General features: G+C 41.7%; 1 long non-coding RNA gene across 2 annotated transcripts in view; it reads left to right on the top strand.

Annotated features, from left to right (window-relative positions):
- Window positions 1-13,719, top strand: part of LOC141568246 (uncharacterized) — a 28,777-nt gene extending 15,058 nt beyond the window's left edge. For both annotated transcript variants that reach the window (XR_012491331.2, XR_016018148.1), the window contains 3 exons: window positions 10,966-11,074; window positions 11,996-12,164; window positions 13,496-13,719. This is a non-coding gene — a long non-coding RNA (uncharacterized LOC141568246). The remainder of the gene's footprint in view (window positions 1-10,965; window positions 11,075-11,995; window positions 12,165-13,495) is intronic.
- Window positions 13,720-14,345: the final 626 nt, after the last annotated feature.

The following is a 14,345-nucleotide window of genomic DNA, read 5'->3' as shown; positions in this document are numbered from 1 at the left end:
TACTAACTAGACTTGACCACTAGGCAGTATCATCTCCCATGACCAGGTAGGCTTCCTGGAGCTTTCTTCCAATGTGTTGACTTTGTTCACTCTACATGGTCACTCTCAGGGTAAGTGACTTGCGATGCTGCAGAAATGAAAGGAGCAGAGAGGCAAGCTGGGTTAGTAAGAATCAGAACATGACAGCGACCGTGACAGAGCGCCCTCTCACCCCAGCCAACAAGAATTATATCCCAAGGACTGAAAAAGGGAATGACATTTCCCACCTGTCACTCACGGGGAAGTTCGCAATTTTGCGCTTTTCCTAAATATCCTAACGATGGCCAAGGCTGGAGCTGCATGTGTGAGTGGTGGTCGCGTGGAGGTTTTCTAGTGTCCCTCTGAGGTGGGGGACATAAAGAATGATTTTTGATCTAGTGATCACAGTTGAGCTAGAATTAAAGTTTTGGTAGAAAGAATGAAATCAGATTTCGGAAGGTAAAGAAACGAATGTGCCGGCTGTCTAGCTTGGGATAATGAGTGTTCGTTCCCTAATTTTCTGACTCTCCACTCTTCCCATTCTCCGTTCCAATGATTGTTTCACTGACTCAAATGAAAAAAAGCAAAAAGCAAAACAAAAGGTCTAGATGGAGCACATGCAGACTCGGTTACAGGTATCAGGCCCAAGACAATAAGCCAGACAGACAAAGGTTGAACGAATAATTAAATGGAGACATACACTGAGCAAATAATTCCACGAGCAATAGTTTAACTACCATTTTGATGCTTGCTGTGGAAAGAAACAAACACAGGATACAAAGAGACTATATTTGAACTGCATCTAAACTTCTAACATACTTCCTGTCTGCCTGTGGTTCCTTTTCCACTGGCTTCACTGCAGGGGATTGGTTGAGCCTGTAGGCTCTGCAGTCTGACCGGCCAACCATGGAGTGTCAAGTCCTGTGTTATTACTTAGGCTGTGTGACCTTGGAAAAGTTACTGAACTTATCTGAGCCTTACGTCCCTTAGCTGTAGAATGAAAATAATAGAAGTGTCGACTCAGGGAGTCATCATTAGCATCAAGTGAGATGATCTAAGTGAACCACTTAGCCTTGGAGGTGGGTATACAGCAGGTGCTCAATTAAGCCTGGTTGTTACTAGTCTCTGAAAGTGATACCTATGTATTTTCTCCCCCACATGCCATGCCAAGAGGTACTGGATTCTTTGCTCACGATGTGACAATGAGCATGATTTGGAGAGTGACCTACCAGGGTCAGAAGCCTGGAAGCCACTCAGTAGCTGTGTGTCCAGGCGACCTCTCCGGACTCCGTTTCCTTCATCTACAAAGGGAAGATGACAAATCCACTCGAGAATTAGAGTTAACGCACATAAAACACTTAGCTCAGTAAAGGGCAGCTGCTCTTATTATTACCTTGTTATTATTTTTAGACTCTATACAATACATAATAATGCCCAACTCTGCCTTTTAATCCCATAGTGTTAGTGGTGTTGACGCATCAGTTTCTAAGTGGGATTTTGAAAGTCTTTCTCCAGAAAGTGCCTTGTCTTTATCCCCTAATGTTTCTTCTGAAAGCTCTTATTTGCTGAGTAAATTTACAAGAGGGGTGGTAGATAAGGGATTTTGTCCTTAAAACACTTCTTTAATCTCCACAGTTGCCATAGAATTTGTGTCATTTTTGCTTGGGCGATCAGATTCCATTTCATAAACAATATCCCCTATGTTTAAAAATCTTTAAACAGCCACTTGTAAGTGGCCTGACATGGACTCCAGCTAATGCCTCGTTTGACTTGGATCTTCCACTGTCTGTGGCACGAGATCAGCTGTTTACACCAGCATCAGACTCCTAAGTAGAGACCCGTGTTTTTCAGAACATTCTTTCCTTATTTGAAACAGTTCCCGAGTTTTCCGATATCCTCCTATAGAAGAATTTCAGTACATTGATGGTCCCTGGCAACCTTCCCCGGATTGGAATTATCATTGCATTTTAAAATTTCTTATTTTTCCCTGGTGTTCATTTTCGGTTTTCTTCACCCAGAACTTTTGAAGTCAAAATTGCCAGCTCACGCTGATCTGTCACCACCCTGGGCAATTGGGGAGAACTGGATACTTTAAACTGCCCTCGTAAATTTGGTTTTAACTAAATTTTAATCTTCAGATGGAAGGATTAAAACTCCTGTTGCTTATTGGTGATCCTGTTTTATGGGTCGCTCCTGTATGCCGCTCACTTGACCGCTGCTTTCCAATTAATTTTCTTCTCAACAGAGTCCTAGAAGGTTCTGCCTCCCAAAATATATCTCAGCTCATTTCACTAGTGTCACCCCTTCCCCTCTCCCACCTATCCTCTCATCTTTATGGCACACCTAACTGTCCTCCTGTTTCCTTCTTGCCCTCCTTCACATCCGTTGTTGTTCGCAGAACAGCCAAAATGATTTTTTAAGAGAGAGTCCCCTAACACCCCGCCCCTCTGCCCCAGCTAAAAGCACTGGGCCATTCTGTCCCAGTCTCTGCTGTTCTGGCTTCAGAACACTGAGCAACACTTTGAATTGTCTTTTATTGGTTTAGTCTAACTTTGTTCTCATTCCCCTTCTAGAACCGAAGCTCTCAGACTCGGCGCTACTGACATTTGGGGTGGATAACATTTTGCTGTGGGGCCGTCCTGTGCAGCGCAGGGTCTCTCTCTACCTATCAGAGGACTGTGGCATCTTCATCTGCCCTCCTGAGTCGTGACAGCTAAAAATGTCTCCAGATGTTACCAAATGCCTTCTGGAGGTCAAAATTGCCTCCTGTTGAGAAGAAAACACTGGTCTAGAATTTAAGGTCTTGTCTCAGCCTAAAACAGTGCCTGGCACATTGTCAGGAGCTAACTGATTACTTGTTGAAGGACTGAATGAATAACCCTGCATGGGAGGTGTTTTCATCCCCGTTACACAGAGCTGCTGAGGCTCTGGAGTTGATGTGACCTGCTCAGGGTGACACAGCCAGCAAGTGTCAGAGCTGGATTCCCCCCAGGTTGGTCTGAAATCCAAGTTCAATCTCATTACTTTAGGCAACACTAATATGCAGATAATACAATGACAATGCTGCCTGGGTCCTTTCCTTGTTGCTCACTTCTATGTGCTTCCACAAATAGCCTCAATTTACACTCCACTCTATGCAGGAGATACCGTTCTAAGCACATTATTTAGCTTATTTCACCAAATTTTTCCATAGTGCAGAGAACTAAAAATATTATTTAAACATCTAGTAGCAACATCTTCTTAGAGATAATTATTGTGCTCAACACTGGGATAGCTTTTTGAAAAGATCAAGCTTTTGCATAGTTCATGCAGTCACGTGGCTTGAAAAGAAAACAATACAAAAAGGAATGTAGTGAGAAGATGTATTCTTGTTTCTCTCTGACCCATTATTCCTCCATAGGTCCCTTTTATTAGTTTCTTGGGTGTCCTTTCAGAGTTTTCTTCTGTACGTGAAGCACATTTTCTTGTTCAATCTTTCTTTCACTTCCTCAAGACGAACTCTGGCGTCTCATACTTCCTCTTCGGCGTCTTGCTTTTTTTTCACTTAACGTCCCCTGATATATTTCTGCATTAGAGCAAAGAGAACGTTTTTCTTTTTTTTCACAGCTGTAAAATATCCCAATTTACGATCACATTCACATGTATTTAACCAGTTCTCTGTGGCTGGATATTTGGGTTGTTTCTTTCTGGTCTGTTATAAACAATGCTGACATGAATACACGCAACGTGCATTATTTTCCTGAACTTATCAGAGAGAAAAATCTTCCTCCTCTTTCTCCTCTCCCCCCCCATTCTTGTTTTCTCCTTCTTCTTCCTCTTCTTTTTAATGCTTGTGAAAGAATAAGCAGGACTCAGGATCAGCAGGATTTGCCATGTGGCTTTGGAAGGAAGAACATCCTAGAACAAGAATTCTAGAATTTGAGGATGGTAGTTTGCAAACTACAAGCCATAGGTCAAAAGGGGCACACCCATTGTCTTTGCAAATAAACTTTTATTTGAACATAGGCATACTCATTTGCTTATGTACTATCTATAGTTATTTTTACTCTCCAAAGGCAGAAACTGTATGGTCCCCAAAATATTTACTGTCTGGCCCTTTATAGAAAAAAATTTGCCCACCCATGGTGCTGAGATTAAGTACTTAGGCTATGAATCAACAGTCTGCATTCATATCTCAGCTCTGCTTACGTCTGTGTCATTTGGGTTACATAGTTATGAAGTGGGAGTATGAATCTCTAGGTTGATGTGAGAAATAAATCCAATAATCCTTGTTATGTGCTTACTCATTGATAGTTATTATGACTCATCTAAATGATTTTCCCATATTCTTGATGTTCTAGATTATAATCATAGTGGATCTTTTCTGTCCTTATAAAAATGAAACATCAAAAAGATTTGAGGAATTTGGGCAGCCACCTTTCCTGTTCCAGGAATAAGAGATCATAAAATACTTGCAGTATATTCGATGTTGATTAACAGAGCGGTGGCAACTTAGGAAGTGCCCACTGGAGTGCCACGGGGCACTGTTTTTGGTCGATTCTGGATATCATTTTGGTTCAGAACTGAAAAACTAAGGTATACGGATGAAATTTCTAGGAGATGTAAAGTGGGTATGATAGGATCACGTTTCGCAGTGGTCTCCATGCATCCAATGAAGGACTGGAAGAAATAAAATATGTACCAGGGATTCATGTGGATTCTGGCATAAATTATTTAAGTCTGGGAATAAGGAGACTTGGCCAGACAGCACTTCCTGGGAAGTAGATCTGGGGTTCCTAGTTGGCCACAAGCTCAATTTGGGCCAGATGTACACAGCTGCCAAGGAAATGCTCTTAGGCTGCATTGGCAGAGTCAAGTATATATGCGCCTTATGGGTCCAAAGAAGGTAAATCAAGAAAACAATTTAAATGAGCTATGACAGCCCACATTTGGAGAAGGGAGGTTAGTTATGGATAAAAATTACAAATCTGGGTGGGGATGTTGCCAAAGTTATGCAGGCCAAGGGGAATGTGGGGGAGTAGGCAGGTTGATGAGTCATCTGGGAACTGTCATAATGAGGAATGACTGAGAATCTCGGGATGTTTCCTGGGAAAAGAGATGAGCACAAAGGAAGAGACAGCTTTCCAAAGCCCAGAAGTCCTTCCCTGTGGAGGAAGCTGCCGTACCACCTCTATTGCTTTTGGGGCAAACCTTGGGGAAATAAACGCAAGGTACTCACAACAGTTCTTCCACGTCTCTCCCGTGCACCCTGGGTCCACGGTCTCAGGGGAGGTGAGTCCCTGGAAGCCATATTTGTTCTTCACAACCGTGGCTCCCTGTGGATAGCTGACCAGAAAAGGGACGGATACCTGCTGGAAGCCAGAACAATCACACTCTCTCTGGGGAATATGGAATTTGCCGTGGGGACTGCCAGTCTGCCTGTCCAAATGACTGAATCTGTAATGTGGAAATTTGGGACACATGGGCAGTCATTTGCCAGCATGACAATCACGTAGTTGAGACAGTCTATGGAGAGAGAAGAATGAGGTAGGGATGTAGAGAAACAGAGGTGGAAGGCAGAGGGTCTTGCCTCGGTGTGTTCTTCCCAGCTTCCCATGCTTTGGTTTCAGTTCTTCCTGAGGCCTGACTGCCTTCCTGGACGCGGCCTTCATGAGATATCTTTGTGTCCTTGTTATACATTCCCCCTTTTGACTTCTGTTAGTTCAACTGGGTTTCTTCATTTGTAACTCAGAGCGTCTAAACTATTTCAGAGAGCAGCAGAAAGTAGTTCAGAATATGGAAGATGTAATGGCAAATCCTGCTCCGCCATTGAAAGAGTCGCCTCAAGGAATAAGGATATTTCTCTCTCTGGTGATTCAAGTAGAAACGGAATGACCTTGTGTCACAGGGAGGCACAGGCAAGAGTTTGGACTTGGGCTTCAGCAAGACTTGGCATTGACTCTGGGCCCCGAGGCTTTCCAGCTGTGGGAGCTTGGATGATGTTCTCAAGCTTTACCAAGCCTGTGTCTTCCGTCGAATGTGGGACAGAGGCATACCTCATGCAACTGTCGTGAGGATGAAATAATCTCACGCATTAGTTTCCTATTACTGCTGTAAGAAATTGCCACAAACGTAGTGACTTAAAACAACAAGTTCATTATCTCACGGTTGTGGAGGTCAGAAATCCAAAGTGGGTTTCACTTGGGCTAAGGTCAAGGTGTTGGCAGGGCTGTCCCTCCTTGCCATTTCCAGCTTCTGGAGGCTCCGTGCATTGACTGGTGGCCCCTTCCTCCACCACCAACGTGTATCACTTCCACCTCTGCTTCCATTGTCACATCTCCTCTGACACAGACCCTCCTGCCTTCCTCTTTCACTTATAAGGACCCTGGGATTACATCGGATCCACTCAGATCATCAACAATAATGTCCCCATTTAAAAGTCCTTCCCTTAATCACACCTGCCAAGTCCCTTTTGCCATGTAAGGTACCATATTCACAGATTCTGGGAATCAGGGTGTGGACATTTTTAGGGGGCCGTTATTCTGCCTGCCACACTGAAGGACAGAAAGAGCTACCCTTTACCAAACAAAAACTGCCTCTGCGTGAGGCACTGTGTGAAAGGCTTTTATGCAGATTATTTTATTTAAGCATCACCACCGTTCTAGGAGAATCAGAAAGGTAAAATGATTTGCCCTAGGCCACCCAGCGAGGAAGCAGCAATGCCAAGAACCCAGACTCATCATTTCACTCCAGAGCTCTCTGTCTTAACCACTGGTGAGAAATGGTCTTACATCAGACAAGGGCGTGTGGAACCAGAGGACTCATGCTGCCTTATGGGGCTGTGGCTCCGTAACTCCAGCCCCGTAGGAGCCAATTTTCCAGCAAATGCCATACATCTGGGTTATTCCTGTGAAACGCCTCAATTTTGAAATGTCAGAAACCAAATGTTTCAAAAACTTTGTGCAGGCAAACAATACAGACTGATGGGGTGCGTCTCACCTTTATGGTACCAGCTTATGGTACCTTCAATGCTATACTATTTTCTTTTTTTTGTATTTGATGATCTCTGACACACATCTAATATTTAACATTCATTATATGCCTGGCATGATGCTACATGCTTTACTGTCTTATCTCATTCACTAGTACGTGTTCTTAATTTTTTTTTAAAATTGTATTGGGGAATATTGGGGGACAGTGTGTGTCTCCAGGGCCCATCAGCTCCAAGTCGTTGTCCTTCAATCTAGTTGTGGAGGGCGCAGCTCAGCTCCAAGTCCAGTCGCCATTTCTCAATCTTTAGTTGCAGGGGGTGCAGCCCACCTTCCCATGTGGGAATTGAACCGGCAACCTTGTTGTTCAGAGCTCATGCTCTAACCAGCTGAGCCATCCGGCCGCCCTGTATGTATTCTTTTTCTTTTTATTATTTATTTATTTATTTATTTTAAAAAAATTTTTTTTATTTTTTAAAATTTATTGGGGTGACAATTGTGAGTAAAATTACATAGATTTCAGGTGTACAATTCTGTATTACATCATCTATAAATCCCATTGTGTGTTCACCACCCAGAGTCAGTTCTCCTTCCATCACCATATATTTGATCCTGTATGTATTCTTAATTAAGAATTTAATTTCTTAGTTGGGAAGTTATTTTTATTTTTAATAGGATTCTTATTGGCGAGGGTAAGGCTCCCACAAAGGGTCTTAACCCTTTCACTGCATTAATTGATTTCAAGTTTTTTCTTCAAAATGTGTCAAAAATTCACAAAAAATAATTGCAGTATTTATATTTTTAATACAGTTAAGGTGCTACATTTTATTAAAATAAATAATTACTTTAAAGTATAAAAAATTGCTATTGCTGTTCATTCTTGAAAAACACAAAAATATAGAAAAATGTACATCTGCTTTCCTAATCTTCCTTTCTGGAACACTGAGCTCGTGGGGTAAAGTCAAACGTTGCAGTCAGTGGCATGGAAATATCATTTGACTATAGGCAACTGTCGCAGCGAAAGTGTAGAGCAAAGGTTCAGTTGGTCTTGGTTTCCAAACCTGGCTCTGCCATTTGACAAACTGTGTGATGGTGGGCAAGTTAATGCATCTCTCTGAAGATATTTCCTCATGTATGTAGTTTGTTCGTGGATTTCTGGTAGGGTTTCTGTAGGCGGAAGAACTTTCCATAGCGCCATATAAATATTAGTTATAACCGAGAGAAAATTCATCAAATAGCTTAATCAGCAGGTCAACCGCCCAGAGGCTATAGTCCTTGCTGTGGATGAAAGGTAGAGATGAGATGTGCTGTTTTCAGCTGGAATTAGACACATGTCAGGTCTCAGGGCTGGCGGGAGGCCTCACAGCACAATTTCAACGGTCTTGGAGCAAAGATGGACCTTTGCTGCTGGGAACAGCTCTAGTTCTGCCTCAAAGTCTTGGGCATCACCGGGTGGAGTTTCTCATTCATTGTAGAGGTCTGCTTGCTACAGTGGAGACCTACGTGTCCAAAGTGGCAGCCGAGACTGGGTCTCAGGAGATCCAGGTGTGAGTTGTACGTTAGTCACTAATCAAATGGCCTTAGGACTTGCTTCTTTTCTTGAATCAGTTTTTCCACTTGGCAAACTGAATGAGATCACATATCCTATGGCCTATCCAGTTACTTTTAAAAATGGGCTAAAAGGAGGTAAGGGAATTCCTTGCCAACGTATCTTAGAACTTTTCATATTTTCTTAAGCGGGTTCTCTTTTGAAGGCATCTGGACACCGACAAAAAAATGTAAATGAAACTGTTTTTATAATATTTATGTTTTAAAAGTTAAAAGTTCAAAGAGGTGAAAATACAGTTTCCCTTCTTCTTTTGGTCATGGTGTCTTCATTTCCATCTTCAGAGAAAACCACAGTTACAAGTTTCTAGTATGTTCTTTCAGAGATGTTTTATGTCAGTGGTTCTCAGCTGGGAGTGGTTTTTGACCCTAGGGGATATTTGATAATATCTGGAAACAGTTTTGGTTGTCACAACTGAGAGAAGGATATTACTGGCATCCAATGGGTGGAGACCAGGAATCTTGCAACGCACAGGACAGCCCCTCCATCCCCAGAGCAAAGAATTACCTGGCCCCAAATGTCAATAGTGCTGAGGTTGAGAAACCTTGCTGTATGCGTGTATTAGCAAACATAAGCAAGCACACACAAACACGGGCACCCCCACCCCCACCCCTTGTAGGCACAAACGGTAGATATATCACATGCTTCACTTCATCTTGTCTTTTTCACTTCACTATGGAGCTTGTTCTGGATCTGCACAAATAGGTCTTTTCAAGCTACAGACTATCCTGCTGTATAGATGGGCCATTTATTTACTCAGTCCCCTATTGAGAGACACTTAGATTGTTTCCAGCTTCTACAACCAATTTTGCTATGATTATTCTTATTCACAAATGCCCACGTGCCAATGTACCTGTCTGAGACTGTCACTATGCGGCCTAGCCAGGCCAAAGAGAATGTGGCTTTCCAATGCTGATGGGTGTTTCCAAAGGTCCTCCGAAGACGACCAGTTCACAGTCTCACGGATGATGGAGAGACTGAATCGCACTGACACCTTTATCAACGGAATACGGCCCTTCCATCTTTCAGTTGATTTCACTTGAAATAATTACACACTTCAAACCAACTGTCATTTCCAACCATTCATTTTTCACCAAACATTTATTCTTTGTGTCTGGCATTGAAGCAGGATGGGAAGGGGAAGAATAGATCTTGGAGTACCTCAATGGCACTTCCAGAACACTAGACTGAGACAAGCCAACACACAGTTTGTACTACTATGCGATCAATTCCATGCATTAGGCCAGGATGCAAGGCTATCACCCAGCTTTTTGTTCTTATGTTTCTAATTTTTCCAGAAATGCCTGGAAATTAGATTTTTATGTGACAGCTCCTTATTTTGAAATACTGGCAAAGAATTTAAATAATTTGAAAACATTTTGAGGGTCACAGACATGAGGTCTGAAGGGTGGATGTAGCCTGTGGACTTCCAGCTGTCACCCTCTGATGTTCAATGATTTTATTGCTTCTGGAGGAGACTCATGGATGCACAACCTCCCTACATAGGGCCTAGGGCTGTGGTATATATATTTGCACACAACTTTAGTTTTTAAAGATAAATTCCCACAAGTGGAATTGCTCAATAAAATAAAATAAAAGTTTCAAGGCATTTGATATATATTGCCAAACTGGCTCCCAGAAAGTTCCGCTAATTTACATTTCTACCATCAGTATACAGGAGGGTTTTCCTCTCGTGGCCTTGCCAACACGGGTTATTAACAGTGAAAATATTCTTCTGCCAGTTTTCCAGTTAAAAATATTCTCATTGTTCTATTACTTTATTACCTATGGTGTTCCCGGCTAAAATTAAAATACTGACCTTACCAAAGGTTGGTGGGAAGGTAGAAGTGGAATGCTCACACACCACTGTTAAAAGTGAAAATGGTATGACCACTTTGGAAAATAGTTTGCCTGCTTCTTAAAATGTTAAGCTTATACCTAAGCTGTGATCCAGTCGTTCCATGCCTAGGTATTAGGTTGGTGCAAAAGTAACTGCGGTTTTTGCCATTATTTTTAACCTTTTAAACCGCATTTACTTTTGCACCAACCTAATATTTATCCAAGAGAAAAGGAAATAAGAGGTGTGATCAAACAATATGGTGACTGTTAAAACAATTTTTTTCCAGTAAAAGATACATTGTCATTAACCCCCCTCAAAATACTCCCCCTCACTTCAAACACACTTATCCCATGGTTCTTGCCACTTTCTGAAGCAGTTCTGGGAGTCCACTTTCGTGAGTGTCTTGAGTTGTGCTATCCTGGCTGCCTCGATGTCCTGAATTGTTTTTACTTTGGGAAGAGCCAAAAGCCACATGGTGCCAAATCTGGTGAATAAGGTGGATGAGAACACACCGTAATATTTTTATTTGACAGAAATTGCTGTATGAGAAGCGATGTGTGACATGGATGACGGAGGATGAAGTAAAGACCGTAATGACAGAGGACTTCCAGAACTGCTTCAGAAAGTGGCATGTACCATGGGGTAAGTGCATTCGAAGTGAGAGGGGGTATTTTGTGGGGGATTAATGGCAATGTGTCTTCTACTATAATAAATTTTTTTTAAACATTCACCGTATCTTTTGATCACACCTTGCACGTGTTCATGTGAAGGCTGTGAGCAAATGTTTCCGGTGGCTTTAACTGCAATAGACCCAAACTGAAGACCTACATGTCCATCGATAAATGAATGAATAAACAAATTATGGTGTATTCGTAGAAGGGCATACAACTTGGCAAGAAAAAGGAATGAACTACTGATACATGCAATACATGAATGAATCCCCAAATCATTATGCTGAACGGTGCCAGACAAGAAAGGGGATATACTGTACGATTACATTTACATAAAACTCAGATTTTATATAGCAATCTATAATGACAAAAAGCAGACTTGGTTCCCCGGTGATGGGAGAAGGGAGAAATTACAAAAAAAAAAAAAAAAAAAAAAAAAGGCAATGATCCCTAAAGTGATTGGTGGTGATGGTTCCATAGGTTTATATATAGGACAGAAAATAGCAAATGATACCCCTTAAATATGCACAGTTTATTGTGTGTCTGTTGTACATCAATTACATGTCAATAATGCTGTTTTAACAATCCCTCCAAATATTAGGATATTTTTGTTGTTGTTTCAATTACTATTATTGTTGTTGTGTCATAAGCAGGGGCACCAAGTATGACCAGGCTGGCTGAAAACTGCACAGTCTGGGGGTGCAGCCCAAATGGACGAGGGTATGCACCCACCTCTGGAGGTGTAATAAATGCAGCAGCCTTCCTCGTCAGCTGGTTATCACTGCACTTCTGTATCAGCATTTTCCAATTCTTCTTAGGAGTGTTGCCTTTTAAAAATCACCTATAAGCTCTCTTTATATATTAAGACTGTGAAATGGGTGTCTGTTTATAGGTTGCGAAGATGATTACTGGCTTGATGTTTTGGAGCTGAGCTTTGATGCTGACGAACCAGTGGCATTTCCTTCTGATCTGATACACTACTTCTTGGCAAATCACTGCCCTGTGAATTCCTTTCTTGGCACCTAGGATCACGGCTTACCACTTGTTTTTCTACAAAACAGGTTTGTCCAGCAACTTGTATTTGTAACCTTCCTTGTGATTTGATTGATTGAGTCTATTGTCTCTGAAATCGGGGAGCTGCAGGCTTACAGGTCAAATGCATGAGGCTTTGGTAGGCCTTTTGAGGTAAATACCCCAAACCCCAACTCTTAATAAAATGATGGTCAACTGTGCTTCTCCTTCCCTGTTCCTTCCCTTACTTTCATTTCAATTTCAGTGATTGCCATCCTTTACCGCGGGCTCACCGTATCTCACCACGTAGCTGTCCCTGGGTTAAGGGCTTTATATATCTTTCATATCAAATTCTTATAACCCTGTAATCTAGGTAGTATTAGTTTCATTTTTTTTTTTTTTTTCATATAAGGAAACTAACTTTGGAGAAGCAAAAAAATCTTATCCAAGACGACCTAGGGAATAGGCGAGGAAGCTGAGTTTTGAACTCGTGCTTGGTTAGACTCCCAAATTCTGCCTCCCACCTTACCACCCTGGGTTTTAAGGAGTTGCTTATGAGTTTGTCTTTCTTTATCTTCAAAGATGAAGATAGACACAGGCTTCATCTTTTAACCTTGATAACAAGCCTAAGAGTTTGTGCACAATAGGTCTTGAGATCTACTGGGTCGAGGAGGAAAAATAACGGTCTCTGTGGGATGGGGTGAGGGGAAGGCTGAGAATGTGTTTCTAAAATGTTTTCACTTCAGTCCCACACACAAACATAAAGTGGGTCAAAAAGTAGCAAGACAGCAGGCTCACTTTGTCACACGCTCCTTCGGCGGTCAGATGGCATATGATAACACCATGCGCAGCGTTTCTCAGCTTCAGCACTAGTGACATTTCAGGCCCGTCATTCTCTGTGGTGGGGACATCCTTGTACATTGGGGACGTTTGGCAGCATCAATGATCTCTACCCACTAGATGCCTTGTTGTGACAACCAAAAATGTCTAGACATTGACAAATGTCTTCTGGGGGAAAGAATCGCCCCTGGTAAAGAACCGCTGGTCTGTGATTCATAAAGGTTTAACAATGACTTTCAGAGCTCCGAGAAAGAGCCTGAGATTACAGGGCCAGTAAAAATACACGGGGACATTTCTTTTTCTCTCTCACTCTTTTTCTCCCCTACTAGCAGAACTTCCTAGTGGAAGCTTAATGTCTGATCAGCATGCTTAGAAGCCTGAGACATGTTTGCTTAAACATATGGTTAATTAAAAGAAAACATTTTTATCATCCTTCTCTCATTAAGGATGAGAATTATTGAACTCATATGACTGATTCGTCTTAATGGTATGTCCCTTGATGCGTGTTATCTCATTTCATACTCTCACCTTTTTAAAATAGGCATCGACGTCACCCCCATTTTACCGATGAGGAAACAGAGATTTCGGGAGATTCAATACCTTCTTCAAAGTCACTCGGAAGAACCGATGTAGCTGGGATGTTCACCCCAACTTATTTAATGCTGGGGTTCATTCACTGTATTGATTTCCAAAATGAATATTCATTAGCAGGGGGCATTTAAAACAATCTAAAAATAAAAAGAAGAAAATAAAATCACTGTTAATCTCATCACCTAGCAATTACCGTGTTTCCTCGAAAATAAGACCTAGCTGGACAATCAGCTCTAACACATCTTTTGGAGCAAAAATTAATATAAGACCCGGTCTTATTTTACTGTAATATAAGACCAGGTCTTACATAATATAAGACCGGGTCTTATGTTAATTTTAGCTCTAAAAGACACGTTAGAACTAATTGTTCAGCTAGGTCTTATTTTTGGGGAAACAGGGTACCAATGTTGTCATTTTGTTATGAATCCATGTAGTCTTTTTCCTATGCGTTTAAAAACATATAGCCTTTATGTTTATAATAAAGATGGGACATGTTTATTACATTTTATTTTTTTGACATTTGGGACCAGTTTTCCATCGCGATGCAAAATATTCTTCACTAGCATCATTTAAAAGGGCTACATCACGTTCCGGTGGGGAACATTTACACAATCTCCAATTATCAGACATCCTCGTTGCATTTTTTCCTTTCTTTCCTTCTTTCTTTCCTTCCTTCCTGCCTTTCTTCCTTTCTCCTTCCCTCCCTCCCTCCCTTCCTTTCCTCCTCTTCCACGTTATTTAATCAGGATAACTTCCTGGCAGTGGGATGCTGGTGTAGTGCTTATTGAATTTTTAAGGCT

This window comes from Rhinolophus sinicus, chromosome 13 (assembly GCF_057876585.1).
Source record: "Rhinolophus sinicus isolate RSI-liver-muscle chromosome 13, RSI-T2T, whole genome shotgun sequence".
In the NCBI taxonomy this organism is placed as follows: Eukaryota; Metazoa; Chordata; class Mammalia; order Chiroptera; family Rhinolophidae; genus Rhinolophus; species Rhinolophus sinicus.
The sequence above is the reverse complement of the archived record's forward strand: the minus strand, read 5'-3'. Positions and strand labels throughout refer to the sequence as shown.